The 18273-nt window shown below is 34.5% G+C and overlaps 1 pseudogene; it reads left to right on the top strand.

The window, feature by feature from the left end:
• The first annotated feature begins 1752 nt into the window (after positions 1-1752).
• On the top strand, positions 1753-7923 carry LOC105046441 (uncharacterized; annotated as a pseudogene).
• Positions 7924-18273: the final 10350 nt, after the last annotated feature.

Here is an 18273-nt window from a genome sequence, read left to right as displayed (position 1 = left end):
GGATTGAGAGAAACGGGAATTGAGGACCGGTTATTTTGACTAGATAATAAGTTGACTAAGTGGAAGAGGAGCAAATGGCATGCAGGAGATTGGGAGGTACCACGTGGGGGTTTCTGGGTGCGGCGTGTTGATGCGAGAAGCTGATGTGGATTGACGTCCTTCTCGGCAGTTTCTGGGATTGTCTTCCACGTGTTTGTGCGCGGCCCACGTATGACGGTGGGGCGGTGGTGGGTGGAGGTGGGCACCGAAACAGCGGATCAAGCCTGTTTGAACTTTTTCAAAGGCTGTCAACCCTTTGTGGCCACCGTGGTTGACGGCACCCACCAAGTTTGCGATGACAAGAAGTCGTTTATACCCTTGTGTTGTCGTATCGAAGAAGTAACTTCGTAGCGAGATTTTCACCTTGGACAAAATATTTATCTTGAGTATTTATTGATACAATTAATTGATATTTTTGCTAATACTATTTAACTGATATAAATCAAAATATTTTAATTAGTAATTTTAATTTCTAAAATATTAGCTCGCACGTCAGATATCTTATGTCTTTCTTTTTTTAATTCATATATCTATGCATCTTTAAAAATCTATTGAGATCTTGATCCATCATAGTAGAAATATCTTTATTTAAAAACATTGCATTTTAATAAGACACTCCTAAATAGATAATTCATAATAGTTGTTAATGATGTTGTGTTATGCGTCTTTTCAATTTTTTAAAAAAAACTTTTATTTAAAAAAAAATCATGCATATTTTAGTTATTTCTTGTTTCATTGATCTAGCGGTATAGCATTAATGTTTAAAAAATGATAATTAATTGATTTAATGATGTTAATCTTAATTTTTTTAAATAATAAATAAAATCATAGATGAGGTGATCACGATTATATATGTATACAATAATAGATGAACCATCCAATGATGAACCAAATATATAACCCTTTGAATGGTTATGTGCTTGAATATTTATAAAACTTAGTCTACATAATAATTTAATTAAAATAATAATAAGTGATAAGTTTCATGACACTTAAATATAAATCTACATTATTATAAAACTATGTTTGTAATAACCACTACTTAATTTTTATGTTTACAAGTATATATTTGAGATATCTTTAAAATATCCTTTGCATGTTTCAAACAATACAAATAATGCAACGCTCTTTAATAATTTTTTTTGTTTATACCAAATTTTAAATATCACAAACTGAGACGGTCAACCTTGAGACGTAAATACATGACTCAACCATAGATAGTCCTTTATCTTTCTCAAACTAATAATTATATTAATGCACAATAGGATATCAAGAGCTATAAATTTTAATCTATGTATTCATCCAACACAAAAAGCTTTAACATTTCGACATGTATCCTTAAAATATCCCTTCATGGTTACTTTTCTGGTAGCCAATCCCCTACAATTGCTTTAATAAAGCTTGTACATCTTGATACCACTATCATTCATAATATTTCAATCAATATCTAATAACAGGTACAAACAGACCATTATTGAATATAAAAGTCTTTAAACGGAATGTTATTTATTCTGACTGCCTAATATCTTATGGCCCATTCTTATCCCATGATATTCTTTATACTTGATGGTCCATGATATATATTTTTTATTATATATCCTCTTGCAACATGTTTATGAGCTACATGTCCGGCGCCGCGGTCTCTATATCAGCACGAGAAAAAATTGCCTACGCCGCGCGCACAGTGTGGCCGTAACGCATCCAATCAGAACCGCTGATTTCTGTCATAATACATCGAGATTCGTGTCGATGAACAGTTGTGGTAAGAACCTGTCCAGTGTATCTTAGACCATCCAATGAGAAACCATCATATAAAACCACGCACTGTCATCCAATCGCTGATTTGTATGATGATGCGTCGAGATTCGCGTTGATGAATGAGTTCTGGAGAAACCGATGGCCGTGATTGGCTGTGTGCACGGCCACGTGGTGCACGCAGCGTAGACAATAATTTCTCATATGGCACATTGTCTGCTCTCTTCCCCTCGGCGCCTTTCTCCATGGCTTATCCGCCATGGTCCACTCTCCTCGTCCTCCACTGCCTCTTCTTCGCCACCTCTCGCCCTCAGTGTCTCGGGTTCGCTTCTCACCACCGCATTAATACTTAACCAGAACCCACCGCTCATCTATTTATCTCTCACTGACACCGTTCCTTGACGAATTCAGTGCAGACATAAATTAAGGCATTGACCGTCGGAGACGAGATCCAGGAGGAATCTCTGGGTCTAAACATGGGCCAGCGCATTTATGAGCTGCAGGGCCTAAAAAAGTCCGCTTGGTATGAAGTCAAGATATCTTACCCGGCTTCTGTATGATCCTTTGCCCCAACGACTTCTTGGTTCTCATTTTTTCAGTGTCTTGAAGGATATTGACGTTGTGGTAAAACTGGTGATGATAGATACCTTCTATATTTTGTATTCAATTGGAGACGGGTGCGCCGGGGCTTTGGCTGAGCAAGAATCGGAGATTGCTTAATACCGAGAAGCTAATTTTCAAGCCCGACAATCGTAAGCCGGTCGGTTTTCGGTTTTTTGTGGGTGACTGATGTCTCCGGTTTGTTGTGGAATGATTGGAGTATTTATGATTTCCGTTTAGGTGTATGTTGTTGTGACTGTGGAGGCTGAGGTGGTCGTCGCGAAGCCAAATGTGAAGGAGAGAGAAATGGTGGTATTTAACATTGGTAAGTGATGGATTGCTTCTGTTTTTGTGCGTCTACGTGTTTGTTCTTGCCTGCTCGCTTTCTTTTGTCTTTATTTCCGAAAATACGAGCGAGTGTATGATCTCAGACCTGACGAGGCAATGATCAATTCTTGTTATTCATATCGTTACGTGTGTTCTCTAACTTCGATAAAAGATAAAAGTGATTGGGCTAATTTAAAGGGGATGAGAGTTTCAAAAGTAAATCTTGTCCTATAGTTTTTGAGAGATTAGCAAGATATTTTGTCAATGACAGTTATCTTGTACAGTCTCATCAGAGTTACCTAAACTTCTTTGAGGGAGAGGTGAAATTGGGTTCTTGTCGTTGTTAGAGAATGCTAGTGAATGTTTTGGTTTTTTGAACGTTGGACCGTCCTTTAGGATCTACTTGATATGTTTCGTAGGCTTTCTTGTCTCCTCTTTTTGTCAGAATAAAAGAACTTTTAGAGAGTCAAATGTCAAAGTTGTCACTTGCTTTTCCATGTCTAGTGATCACCATGTCTCTAGCACCAATAGGATGTCACTGGAAAAGCTGATAATGCAAACATGCAACTTTTCTTTCTATGCTTTCATCAGCTTTTGGTATTACTGTTTTTCTTGCTTTTTCTGTAACATAGCATTGCCTAGACATTAATTTTCATGCAACAATCTAAGAAGGTAATCCTCAGAGCATTCAGAGGAGAAAGTTGTTTAACCCATTTTCTGTGTCTCATATGTTTCTGATTCTTACAAAAGCTGTATAATATTTACCTTGGAAATGAAGGCTTTGCAATTTCCTTGAAATTCATGGAGATGTCTTTAAAAATTAGTTGCAAGACTTGCATTATTGGCTAACCCCTTCCAATTGATTATGTGTAATTATCAGAATCCCCCTCAAAAAGAAAGAAAAATTAATCTAGTTCAAAGTGTTGACTCAACACGAAAATTTTGTAAAATGTAATTTTTCTTGGTCGCTACGAGATGTTCAGCATAAAGCTGATGAACCTTTTTGACATAGAATGTACCACCAACTGAATAAAGGAATTATAGGCAAAAAAAAAAAGAAGGAGAAAAGATAAAACGAAGTATATTGTAGAAGGGGCATTTTGATCATGAAATGGTGAAAATTGATTTTGTTCTCGAACAAGTATATGAACAGTCTTAGTTTGTCCAATACAGTTTTAGTAACCAAGACAGTCTTATTTCCAGGATAATATATTTATATATATGTTTATTTCTGGTAAGAAGGGTGAATTATATATTATATAGGTTGCCAGTTAGCTTAAACTCTGTTATTGTCTATGAGTCTTCAGATGATAGTGTCATTGTTTTCTTTATTTTTTCTCTTCAGTGCAGAAACAATGTGAGTTAGGTATGAGCCTATAGAATGTGTGAACACAAATGCATAATGAAGATTAAGAACTCATAAATCAAAACATCAAAACTCAAATTCCTTCTATACTAATCATAAGAGAAAATTAAAAAAAAAAATGTTGAAAAAGAAACATAGTGATATTTATCGCATGAAAAACACTATTAGTAGAGGAAGTGCGACGTTTTATTAGGACAGAATTGCCATAAAATTTGCTATATATTTAATTCATAGTAAGAACAAAACTTTAGAAAATTTCCAATCTGGAAGGCTCAAGTATGGACTAGCAAAGTAGAAATATCATGAGATTTTATTCTAATAGAGGAATGCATGCCAATAAACATCATCCTTTGTAAGGACTTTAGCATGACCTGTGAAACCTTGCTTATTTATGCACCCTAATCTAATGTGGTTGGTGGGAGGAAAATCAGATTTTCAGCACAGAACAAACCATGTCACACAATAAATTCTGAAAGTGGAGGAAACTAGGCCACGGTAGTATCCTGACTTCAGAGTTGCAGCCATGGTAGTGCCACTCACCCCCTTCTACATGACGTCTTGATTTTATTTGAAGGATGCACTGCATTAGCCATACAGCATGTATTCTGCGAGGCGAACACTGCAACTGACTGTGTGGCTGCCTTTGTAGTGGAGCACACTGGTGAAACTTTTTGGGATGGGATAGGGGTTATTCCTAGGCAACTCCAGGATATTTTATTTTCTGATTCTCTTGGTTGTATTCATACACGAACTATTTGAATGAACCGTCTCATCAAAAAAAAAAAAATGTGGAGGAAACTCGATCTGAGATTCTTAAGGAGCAGTCTGATCCTGATTGATGTTCCACCAACCAAAAGTAAGAATCAAGTCCTCAACCGTGTATTTGTATTTAATGCTTTGCCTAAAATATCTCATCTTATAAATGTAAGATAGGTCAATATGACATTTTTATCAAGAGATGCAGTATTCTTTGACAAGATATGAAGGTTAAGATAGATAAAGTACTTCAAACGAAATAACTGGTATGCCTGAAGGTGAACATAAGCTTGAGACTAGGCCTGGAAGAAATAAATCAAATTGAAAAATACTCTTCTGGTTTTTCCAACTGTTAGATAGGAAACATACCCATAGTTTGTATGGATGCTGAACCCTTGAGTACTGTGAGGACACCAACTTTTGGAACATCGCTACCACAAGAGTTCCATATTTTAAAAGAAGTTTCATTTGATTTACCTCCTGTATATGACTAAGGGCTGAAAATGGATATTGTAAAATAATGAGAACATTGGTTCTGATGAAAATTGCATGGCTTCATTACTAGCTTAGGGGTTTATGGAGTATGAAAGCATTAACCTTTGTGATACTTATTATCCTGTTATCAGGGGAACCACTATCTATGTGTTAAGTATGTTTTGTTCGCCTCCATCTATCACCTCAGGATCTATAAAATGGATGAAAGGACTGCATTTCCTAGTGAGAGTTGGTTGAAGAACGTTATACTGGCCAACAGTTTTTTTTTTTTTTAATAAAATACTCAGCAAGGAATATAAAGTATATGGATTAATGAAATTCCTACACATACTTGATCAAACACTCAAAAAGTGGCATGAGAAATTTGAACAGGTAATACTATCTCATGGATGTCTGATGGATGAACCATATATCCTTCATATACATTTAGGTTCTGAATTGTGAAACTATGGTTCGTTGTTTATATTTATATAATCCTGTAAAACTGGGGCAAACACAGAGAAATATACCAGTAAGGAATCTCAAGTCATTTTGACATGAAAGATTTGATTATAGCATATGTGATACTATAACATCCAAGAAAATGGGTGGCACAGAAAAGGCTATTAAAAAAATCTCTAACTTGATCGTACCATGTAAGATCCTAGTATCAAAAATTCAAAATAGTGAAAATCAATGCAGCAATACTGCATGACTCTCAAATTATTGAACATTTGATGCACTTTATAATATTCAATCTACCAAATATCTATCTTATTTGGAGGATTTTAATAGTTATACTGATTGATCTGACTGTTGTCACCTGAATTCTTTAATGAAATACTCAGAAAAAAAGGATAGTGCTGGATATGCTTTACCGAACTTGAAGGGTAAAGTGGTATAGATTTGATCCAAGATAGTGATGAAACCAAAGCAATCAGCAGGCATGTGTTTGAAGAAAAACTTTCTTACTCTCTACGTGATGCAGGAAAACTTATGTGCTTCGAAGGTGGCTCGAGGGCCACCTGATTTGCTCAGTAATCATAAGCTATTATTTATTGGACATGCCAACATCAGCTATATCTGTTTATAAACAACTGAGCTACGACATCTCAGTTCATGAATGAATAACATGATGTAAAGCTTAAAGGCAAATGCCTAAGGTTAAAATAATTACAAAACTACCACAAATGTTCTTTAGGGTTAATTGAGTCTGAAAGTTTTGCTGATACTTTTATGAAGAGACTAGTGTATAGACTAGTAATCAATCTCCTCGAGGTGTAATGTTGCTAAGGCCACATTTCTTGCAATCTTCAGTGGCAAAGTAACTGGACTAATTAAATCCTGTGAAGTTTATTCAATGTGTAAAGTTGAACTGATTCAATGATCAAGAGGAGCTGAACTTGAAAATGTTTTTGTAACCCATCCATGTAAATGATAATAAGCTGCAATAATAATTGGAAGGAACAGCAATACTTCAAAATTCTATTAGTTTATGAGTTAGCCGAGAAGGGTATGGTATTTCAAATAGCCTTTCATTTTTTTCAGCTATTCCAGCAAAGATAACATTGCTTGGTGTGTATGTAATTTTCCATAAACAAATTGTTCTTAATTGATTTCATTAACTTATTAGCAAAGGAGAAAGCAGATAGCAATGAAGAGAAATCAAGAAAATCCAACGGGATGCATATCAAATTCTGGTTATAAATTATGTGCTTTTGGAAGAAAGGAGAATGTGCACTAGTGTGTGCGCATCTCCAGAAAGCATGGGACAAATAAGATGCTGATGATTGTCGATGCAATCAGATGATATAGCTGGCTCAATAAGTTGTTTCTGTTGTTAAAACGGTACAACAATCTATCACTTGTTTCTATACCATTTATTCACTAAGTCCTGCAAAATAGGTATTTTATTGCTATCATCTGGTGGAGTGGTCTTCTTTTCTTGATATTGGAACAGGTCTTTCTACAGTTGGGGGTGAAAACACACAGTTCCAGCAGACAACTCTTTCCAAATATTTTTTAGTGTAAAATATTAGTCACTAACTCACCATAAACATAGCCGCCAGTTATGCAATGCCAATTTAGGTGGGGTGTTAAGTCTGTGCTGGATATTGACTCGTGTATTATTTCCTGACCGAATGCAAAATATAGGAAATATGAAGTTAACTGTTTTTTACTTATAAGATCACCTCTCTTAATGACTCTGTAATGAGTGCGGAATTGTTCTCTATCTTTTTTTTATACGTCATGTATTTTCTTGCTTTTATTCTTATTATAATATTCTCTTCTTTTCACAGTATGTGATGAGTTAATGCTGGGGATTCCGCGTGATGCTTGGTGGGTAGGAATTGCGGGTCTCCTCTGTTTGGTGCTGGCATTGATTATTCCATCTTTCTTCCCGCCACATCTGTTGCTGAAGAATGCAAGCTCACAATCAACTAATGTGGCTGCAGCAAAGGTTTCATGAATGAGGTTGTGGTATTGGAGGCTTAGAAAATCCATCCATCTTCTTTGTTTTGTAATTCTTTATGATATTCTTTTGTAGAATTCTTTATGATATTTGATGCATACTTTCAATGACAAGAAATGCATTTGGGGAACAATATGGAAGCAGGTTGTAAATGATGGTCAAATATATGTATGTATGTATGTGTGTGTGTGTGTGTGTATATATATATATATATATATATATTGATGCAAGTAAATGATGGTCAAATATTGTTCGAATCTTCAAGGTAAATCAACCTTAGCCTCTTAGCACATACCAGACTCCCAGATGATCCGAAGAGACTATTTCTGCTGTAGAATCTTATGCTTCACGATAGTGAAATGGTTCACTGGCAGTCTAGTATTGCTGTTATTTTCGAATTGGAGTTCTTGGGTTTGGTCAATCACATAAAAGAAACTCTCTCTCTCTGGTTAAAAGAAACTCTTGTTCCGGGGAAGTTGGATGCTATGCACTGCAATTTCTAAGATTTGCACGGAAATCATGTGTTGCCCAGCTATGCAACCCAAAAAAAAGGGAGAGGGGGTGAATTAGATTTTTGAAATTTTAAAATTAATTTAGAACCACAAGAATTAAGTAATCAAAAGCAAGTTATATGTAGTAAGTGATTTAAAAAAGATGTAGAAATGAGATGCAAGAATGCAAGAAGATAAAGAAATTTAGAAAGAGTAAGTAAACACAACACAAACAATCAAAATTTATAGTGGTTCGGTACCAATTTTACACCTATATCCACTCTTTAAGCTCCTACTTGAGAATTTAAATCCACTAAAATGTATTCAACAAGAATACAATGTCGGTACCTCCGACTCTACCTATTCCAAGCTAGAACACTTGTTTTCTGGGTACAAGCTAATCCAATACAATCCGATTCAAGGTTCGGATCAACCTATCCAAGTTTTAGAATCCTTCCAAAACTAAAGATCAAGACAAAACAAAGTATAAGAGTTAATGACAAAAAAATACAAGTTTAGCTCCTTTAATAAGCAAATAAAATTTTAAGTACATTTTACACAATAAAGAAAAATCTTTTCTGATTTTTCTCAAGATTGTTGAAGACTTGAATGAGCTCTTGAAGGGTTGGTGAACTTGAAATGAAAGTTTCTTTTGCTTGAAGAGGACTTTTTGCTTAGGACTGAAATAAATGTTTGAATCTCTTCTCTTTTTCCCTCCTTTAAGTACCTTTATATCTTCAATAGATGGTGGAGAGAAATCTGGACAAGTTTGGAGCCATTGGAGAGCATTAAATGAGCATTAAATGCGGCCAAAACGAGCTGAAAAATTAATCATTACGGAGATTTTCTGTCGCAGGGGTCGACTCATAGGATCGTCTCCTGCACAGGGGTCGATCTCTGTGGCACAGAACAGAAAGTGACTGTTCTGTATCTTTGACTTGCACAGATAATAGAGGTCGACCTCTAGGATCGTCCTCTTTGAATGTGCCAGTCAAAAATAGCGTGCTGTTCAGCTCCTTTTGATAGGGATCGACCCTAGGGGTCGATCTTTTTCTTTAAACTTGATTTCTCTCAAAATATATATCCAAAAAATATAAAATTACCTCCAATAGATCACAAATCTTCTGTTCTTGCTATTAAGGCTTTCGAATCAAAACTTGATAAAATTACGATTTTGCCCCTGAAATACAATAAATCTTTTTCCAAGCCAAAATCATTAATAACCTCCTCAAATATTTTGTAATCATCAAAATCAATTCATGGAGCAACAATCTCCTCCTTTTTGATGATGACAAAATACTTGAGCAAAAGCAAATATAACATATATAAAGCATTGATTAAGAATTTTCAAATTTATGAAGATGCATTACTTAAACATTATAGCCAATTATTTGAATAAAATACATTATGAGTAGTTTGAAAATTAGTTTGAAAATTATTTATAAAATTATTTTCTTTGACAAATTTGCTTATTGTTCGATTTTATTTCTCTACTCCCTCTTTTTGACAACATCAATTAAGATCTCAAGAGATTTTTAAAGAAAAATAAAAAAGACTCCCCCTCGCTATAGCAATCATAAAGGACATTCAATTTGCTCATATAGAAGATATTGCCATTCATAATATTTCATAGCACATATATGAGGCATTTTTCATATCACATAATTAAGACATTTCAATTGATGTCATTCATAAAAATCAATCCAAATAACATTCATAGAAGTTAAAAACATATATATATATATATATATATCCAAAATATAACTGAAGAGTTATCAGATACATAAGTGTCACAATACATAAGAGTCAAGTCAAAATACATAGGCCATACAAAAGTCATGGCTATGAAATAAAAGACTAAAAATACAATTATCCATGAGTCAATCAGCCAACAATTACAAAGGCTATAAGTTAGATCCTAGATATAAAAGACTAACTATGCTAAATCTAATAAATATCATGGCTAGAGGCATCAGAATCAGAAGAGTCAAAGATATGATGAGGAGACTCATAATCAAAGCTACAGGCACGTCCTCGACTACGTCTGCCTCGGCCACGGGTAGAAGTACCGGCACGAGCAGAAGGACGAGAAGATCCTGGAGCTTGGGAAGATATGGGCTGTGCTAGGAGAGCAAGTTTGATAGTATCCAACTGTGCCAAAGCTCTCGACATGGACTGCATCAGGATACCAATCTGAGTAGAGACAGCCTCACTGGAGTCCTTGATATCTCTCCTCAAAAAATCAAAGTCACTCTCTAAAATATCTCGAAGCCTAGCCACCTCTGCAGACAGGTTGAAGACCTCCGTGATGTCCTCTTGTAGCTGGGGATGGGCTAAGGCTAATACCTACCTCTGCAAATATAAAACTCTGTTCGTCAGTCTCAGAATATATCCCTCAAGCTGCTCAAGGCATGTGGACTGAGCAGTAAGCATCTGAAAGACAGTAGAGATATGAGGGATAATACTCTGGTCAGGATTAGCCTAAGATGTCATCCTCTGAGTAAAACTTGAGGTGGCAAACTGCTGGAATAAAATGGAAGCAACATGCTGAAAAATCAACTCAATCTGATCGTCTGCAAGTCTGATCTCTGAAGGATCTACTCTACTCCCTGACTGTGGTACAGAAGCATCCCTCCTCACTGACTCTGAGGGACCAGCCTCATGATCAGACACGAACTGAATATCAGGAGATGCTCTGTGATCACGAAGAGGTGAAGACGGTCCCTCCTCATCTGCTCTCTCCTCTGCTATCTCCTCAACATCCTTCGACCAACTGCCATCAGTCTTTGAAAAAACCCATGCGATGCAGTATGTGGTGGTTGATGGTGTCAGAATGCGATAATCTGGCGACTGTCTTCTCCTCAAAATAAACTTCGAACCTCTTAAAAATCAGAGTGAGTGCCATACCATAAGGCAGGTGAGCCTTAGACCTATTTAGGGTCTCTCTTATGGCCTCAAACATTAGAGTAGGAAGATTCAAGGGGGTCTCAATGATCACATGGTACATGATGCATATATCCCTACCAGATAAGAGGTTATACCTGCCACTCCTAGGGACAAAAAGTTTGGTCACCATGTGATGCAAAAGTCTCATCTCTACTGAAAGTATCATTGCTTCTAATTTATTTAAATTTTCAGTAAATACTCTCCCTAAAATAACACTTAGTCCCTCTTCTTTGATTGGGAGCTCCATATGAGTATAACCTTCACAAGACAAGTGCAGGATTTATCCCAAATGCAATGGATCAAAAACAATGTTAACACCTTTCACTAAAGACTTTACTGTTCCATTGCAGTAACTTAAATTCAAATAAAATTCTCTGATCAAATCAACATATGTATTTTCTTTCAATAGACAGTAAAACTTTCATCCTTGACTTTTAATTTTTGATCCAATTGAGAACCCTTCTTTTTCAAAAAACTTAAAATCTATATTTTTCTCAGGTTCTACTTTTTGATTGAAGAATGATACCTTGCTTGGACTGAGTGGGGACTGTGAAGAAGCTGGAGCAAGACCTGAAACTGGGGTTGGAGCAAAAGAGGACTCGGTTGCCATTCTTTTTCTGTGCACTTCCTCCTCTAACTCATGAACAGACTTTCTTCTCTGCGATGCTTCAATTTGGGAGCCATTTCGAATAAGAGAGACTTGCAAACAGCTTAGGAGACCTAATGAGAGGAGAGTGGAAAAGATTTTAGAGGAAAAAATAAAGATTTGGGGGAGATAGACCGTCGATTTGGAGAAGAGAGTTTGAAGCTAGAGTAAGCTTGATCTGCCCCAACGAAGAAGAAAAAAAAAGGAGATTCAATTCCTAAAAGAGCGATTTGAAGGGGGAAGCACGGTGGGAAGAGAGATTTTAAGAAATTTTTTGCGGTTGAAAGAGTGGAGAGAGAGGAGATTTTTATTCGATGGGATGAGAAAGATGAAAGGCAAAGGGTCGGCTCCTTTACAAACGGTAATTTTTCAATAAAACAGAGTGCCCGATGGGTTTTAATAAAAATTACAAGTTTATCCTAGGATCGACCCTAGGGGTCGACTCATGGCTAGAAAAATTCAAAAAAATGATGAAAAAATTTTGAAAAAATTTAAAACTTGAGGGAAGGGTGTCTATTTAAAAGATTGATCATATGAAGGATAGTTTTGAGCTTTTAAGAAAGGAGAGATGAGAACTAAGCTCAAATTTTGGTTCAATAAATTTTTAGTAAAAGAACTTAGAATCAGAAAGATACTTTAGCTGATGGATTAAGTATTCCTAGTTCTCTCCTAATTTTAAAATCTATCTTCACTTAAGGCTTTGGTAAAGATGTCAGCCAATTATTTTTCAGTACAAATATAATCAAAAATTATATTATTATTTTGGATATGTTCTCTTATGAAATGATATCTAATTTCAATATGTTTTGATCTAGAATGCTGAATTAAATTTTTAGTTAGATTAATAGCACTAGTGTTATCACATCTTATGGGAGTTTTATTGAGTTTGATGCCAAAGTCCTCAAGTTGTTACTTAATCCACAAGATTTGAGTACAGCAACTTTCGACTGCAATGTATTCGGTCTCGGCCATAAACAGTACCATCAAAATTTACTTCTTGCTAAACCAAGAGATTAAGTTAACTCCTAGAAATTGATAAGTTTCATTAGTACTTTTTTTATCTAATCTACATCCAGCAAAATCGACATCTGAATATTCTATTAAGTCAATTGATGAGTCCTTAGAATATCATAATCCTAGAGTTTGTGTATCTTTTAAATATTTAAGAATTTTTTTAACTGTATTTAAATGTGATTCTTTTAGATTTGATTGAAAGCGTACACATAGACAAATACTAAACATAATATCTGGTCTACTAGCAGTTAAATACAATAAAGAACCAATCATGCCTCTATAAAATTTTGAGTCTACATTTTTACCTCCTTTATCTTTGTCAAGCTTACATGATGGGCTCATGGGGTACCAATTGCTTTGAAACCCTCCATTCCAAATTTTTTGAGTAGTTCTCTTGTGTACTTGCTTTGGATGATGGAGATCCCTTTCATTGTTTGTTTGATTTGAAGTCTGAGAAAGAATGTAAGTTCTCTCATCATGCTCATCTCGAACTCTCCCTACATGAGCTTAGCAAAATCTTTACAAAGAGTTTCATTAATAGATCCAAATATAATGTCATCAACGTATATTTGTATAACTAAGATGTCATCATGATTTCTTTTAATGAAAAGGGTTGTATCTACATTTTTACTTGAAAAATTATTATTAAATAAGAATTTTCTTAACCTTTCATACCAAGTCCTAGGTGCTTGTTTTAAACCATATAATGCTTTATTTAATTTAAAAATATGATTAAAAAAAGTATGATTTTCAAAATTGAAGAGTTGTTCTACATATATTTCTTCAGCAATATAACCATTTAGAAAAGTACTTTTGACATCCATTTGGAATAACTTAAAATTCATAAAGCATGCATATGCAAGTAAAAGCCTAATTGCTTCTAATCTAGCAACAGGTGCAAAGATCTCATCAAAATCAATTCTCTCTTCTTGATTATAACCCTTTGCAACCAATCTTGCTTTATTCCTAATTACATTTCCATATTCATTCAATTTATTCTTATATACCCATTTTGTGTCAATTACTGGATAATTTTTAGGTCTTGATACTAAAGATCATATATTGTTTCTTTCGAATTGATTAAGTTCCTCTTACATTGCATTTATCCAATTATAATCTTTTTCAGCTTAATCTATGATTTTAGGTTCAAAATGAGAAACAAATACAAAATGATTGTATGCATCTGTAAGTGAAAAACGAGTTCTTACTCCATGTGTAGGATCACCAATGATTAATTTTTTTAGGGTGATTGTGATCATACCTCCATTCTTTGGGTAGATCATTTGTATCTTGAGATTGTTCTTATTGTTCTTTACCTTCATCTTCTTGTTTGTTTTCATGTTCTTCTTCATTTTGAATTGTTGAGTCTTTTAGAGTGAGCTCCTTCATCCCTTCTATAAGAGGATCTGCATCATCAATACCTTCACTCTTCCTTGAAGGAAGATCATTAGTCTCGTCAAAAATAATATGTATTGACTCCTCTACTACTACAGTTCTTTTGTTGAAAACTCTAAAAGTTTTGCTAGAAGAAGAGTAACCAAGAAAAATAACTTCATCGAATTTTGCATCAAATTTTTTTAATTTCTCTTTACCATTGTTCAAAATAAAACATCGATAACCAAAAACATGAAAGAATGCAATGTTTGATTTCTTCCTTTCCAAAGCTCATAGGGTATTTTCTTTAGAATTGATCTAATTAAAGCACGGTTTAAAATGTAACATACCATGTTAATTGCTTCCGCCCAAAAGTATCTTGGGAGGTTGCTTTCACATAGCATGGTACGGGTCATTTCTTCAAGGGTTCTATTTTTTCTTTCTACTATCCCATTTTGTTGCGGTGTCTTAGGTGCTGTAAAGTTGTGGTCAATACCTTTTTCATCATAAAACTTTTCAAAATCTTGATTTTCAAATTTGGTTCCATGATAGAATATTTTGAATTGAAAATTCTTTTTCATTAGTAACTCTTCGATAAAATTTTGAGAACACATTAAAATTTTCATCCTTATGTGCCAAAAAAAAACTCATGTAAAACGAGAGAAATCATCAATAATTACAAATCCATATCATTTTCCACCTAAACTAGTAGTTCTAGTGGATCTAAATAAATCTATGTGCAATAATTCTAATGGCCTAGAAGTTGAAATAATATTTTTAGATTTGAATGAGACTTTTGTTTGTTTACCTAGTTGGCATGCATCATAAATTCAATCTTTTTTAAAATTTAATTTAGATAAACCGGTAACCAATTTCTTTTTAATAAGTTTTGAAAGTAAATGCATGCTAATATGTGCAAGCCTATGGTGCCAAAGCCAACTAGTTTCATTAATTTTGGCATTCAAGGCTACTAGGTATTGCATGTTTATCTTGAAAAGATCATTCAAATCTACCATATAAATATTATCATATCTATGCCTAACAAATTTAATGCCTTGATCATTGGGACTAGTTACTAGGCATAATGAAGATTCAAAAATAACTTTATACCTTTTGTCACAAAATTGACTAATGCTTAATAGATTATGTTTCAAATAATCTACTAATAAAATATTTTCAATATACTTGGAGGGAGTGATATCAATATTACTTATACTAATGATCTTTCCTTTGCTATTGTCTCCAAAGATAATCATCCCTTCATCTTTTGCATCAAGTGTGATGAATTGAGATTCATCATCGGTCATGTGTCTTGAGCATCCGCTATCAAGATACCATTTTCGATTTGTTCCTTGGGATGTAAGACACACCTACATACAGAAATCAAGTTTTGACTTTAGGTACCCAAGTTTTTTTGGATCTTTTTTGGTTAATCACAATGGTTCCTTTTGGAACCCATATTTTTCTCACATTAGAATTTTCAGATTTGCTAGAGAAATATATATAAAATTTGTGTCCTACTTTACTATATTTAAAGTAAGTAATATTTGAAAACTTGTTGCTTGATGAGTTCACAAAGATATTTTTCAAAAATTTTTATTTCTTTAAAGGGTTGTAGCTAAGACCGGCTTTATCATAAACAACCTTTTGATTATCAAGTATCATTTGAAGTTTATTTGAACTTAGAGTGAACTTTTCTACCATAGGTTTTAACTTAGCAATTTCATTTTTCAAGTTCAGATTTTCTTATATCAAGATCAATTTTTCATTTGAAATAATCTCATTTTCTTTTAGTAAAGATTGATTCTTTGATTTCAATTCTTTGTTCTTTACCCCTAACTTCTTTAGACCATCAACTAGATCATAAAATACTTCTTGAAGTTCTTCAAAAGTAAAGTCATTAGGAGTTTCAGCGTTTATCTCATTTTCATATGCCATAAGGTACAAGTTAGCTTATTTATATGAATCTTCTTCTTCAGAGCTTGACTCATCACTATCACTCCATGTAGCCACCACAGTCTTTTTCTTATACTTCTTGGGATCCTTCTTAAGTTATGGATATTCGGACCTAAAGTACTCCAACTTCTTACATTCATAACAAATAAGGGGCTGCTCCTTATCCTTCTCCTTGCTATGCTCTCCTTTTGTAGGTGGCCTCTTTCTCATCTCTTGCTTTCTTTTCTTCAAAAATCTTTTAAAGTTTCTAGTGATGAGAACTATTTCTTCGTTTTGCTCTTCATTTTTTGTTTTATGGGATTCCTCATTGAGTTGAGCAGTAAATTTGAGAGCGATTATCCTCTTCTTCTTGACATCTTATTCTTGATGTTGTTTCATGCTTAGCTTGTGTGTTATTAGCGATCCAAGAAGCTCCTCCAAAGATAAAACATTCAGATCTTTGGCTTCTTGGATTGCGGTCACTTTGGCCTCTCAAGTCCTTAGTAAAGACCTAAGAATCTTTCTCACAAGATCGCTGTTAGAATAAGACTTACCAAGATTTTTTAGATCATTAATAATATCCATAAAATGAGTAAATATTTTAGTTATTGATTCATCATGCTCCATTTTAAAAAGTTTATATTTGTGCACAAGCATGTTAATTTTTGATTCTTTAACTTGATTGGTGTCTTCATTTGTTACTTCTAACCTATCCCATATTTTCTTAGCCAACATGCATGTTGAAATACGATTAAATTCATCAGCATCTAAAGCATAATATAAAATATTTATGGCTTTAGTATTGAGTTAAGCCATTTTTTTGTCAACCTCATCCCATTCTATTTCGGATTTGGTTAATTCTACACCATCAATTATGTTAGTGGGTGTGTGTAGTCCATTAACTATGATACTCTACATATCATAGTCAAGTGCTTGAATAAAAATTTTCATCCGAGCTTTCCAATCGATGTAGTTTAATCCATTAAAAAGTGAAGGTCGGTTTGTGGATTGTCCTTCGGCTAGTAAAGTACCAACTTGAGTTGCCATAGATCTTTGGTTCTTTGATGGTTAAATCAAAGTAGAATTAGAGCATCGAGCTCTGATACCACTTGTTGTCCAGCTATGCAACCCAAGAGGGGAGGGTGAATTGGGTTTTTAAAATTTTAAAGTTAATTTAGAGCCACAAGGATTAAGTAATAAAAAATAAGTTATATATAGTAAGTGATTTAAGCAAGGTGTAGAAATGAGATGCAAGAAGATAAAGAAATTTATAAAGAGAGCAAGTAAGCACAACACAAATAATCAAGATTTATAGTGGTTCGGTGCTAACCTTGCACCTACATCTACTCTTCAAGCTCCTACTTGAGAAGTTAAATCCACTAAAACGTATTCAACAAGAATACAACGTCGGTACCTCCGACTCTAGCTTTTTCAAGCTAGAACACTTATTTTTCAGGTACAAGCCAACCCAATGCAATCCGATTCAAGATTCGGATTAACCTATCCAAGTTTTGAAACCCTTCTAAAACTAAAGATCAAGATAAAAATAGAGTATAAGAGTTAATGACAAAGAAATACAAATTTAACTCCTTTAATGAGCAAATAAAACTTTAAGTACACTTTACACAACAAGGAAAAAACTTTTCTAATTTTTTTCAAGATTGTTGAAGACTTGAATGAGCTCTTGAGGGGTTGGTGAACTTGAAATTAAAGCTTCTTTTGCTTGAAGAGGGCTTTTTGCTTATGGCTGAAATGAATGCTTGAATCTCTTCTCTTTTTCCCTCCTTTAAGTACCTTTATATCTTCAATAGATGGTAGAGAGAAATCTGAACAAGTTCGGAGCCGTTGGAGAGCATTAAATGAGTATTAAATATGATCAAAATGAGCTAAAAAACTAGTCGTTACATAGATTTTCCGTCGCAGGGGTGGACTCATAGGGTCGTCCCCTGCACAGGGATCGCCCCCAGGGGTCGACCTCTATGATGCAAAACAGAAAGTGACTGTTCTGTATTTTTGACTTGTACAGACAATAGAAGTCGACCTTTAGAGTCATCCCTTTCGGGTGTGCCAGCCAAAA

This window comes from Elaeis guineensis, chromosome 6 (genome assembly GCF_000442705.2).
Source record: "Elaeis guineensis isolate ETL-2024a chromosome 6, EG11, whole genome shotgun sequence".
NCBI lineage: Eukaryota > Viridiplantae > Streptophyta > Magnoliopsida > Arecales > Arecaceae > Elaeis > Elaeis guineensis.
The sequence above is the reverse complement of the archived record's forward strand: the minus strand, read 5'-3'. Positions and strand labels throughout refer to the sequence as shown.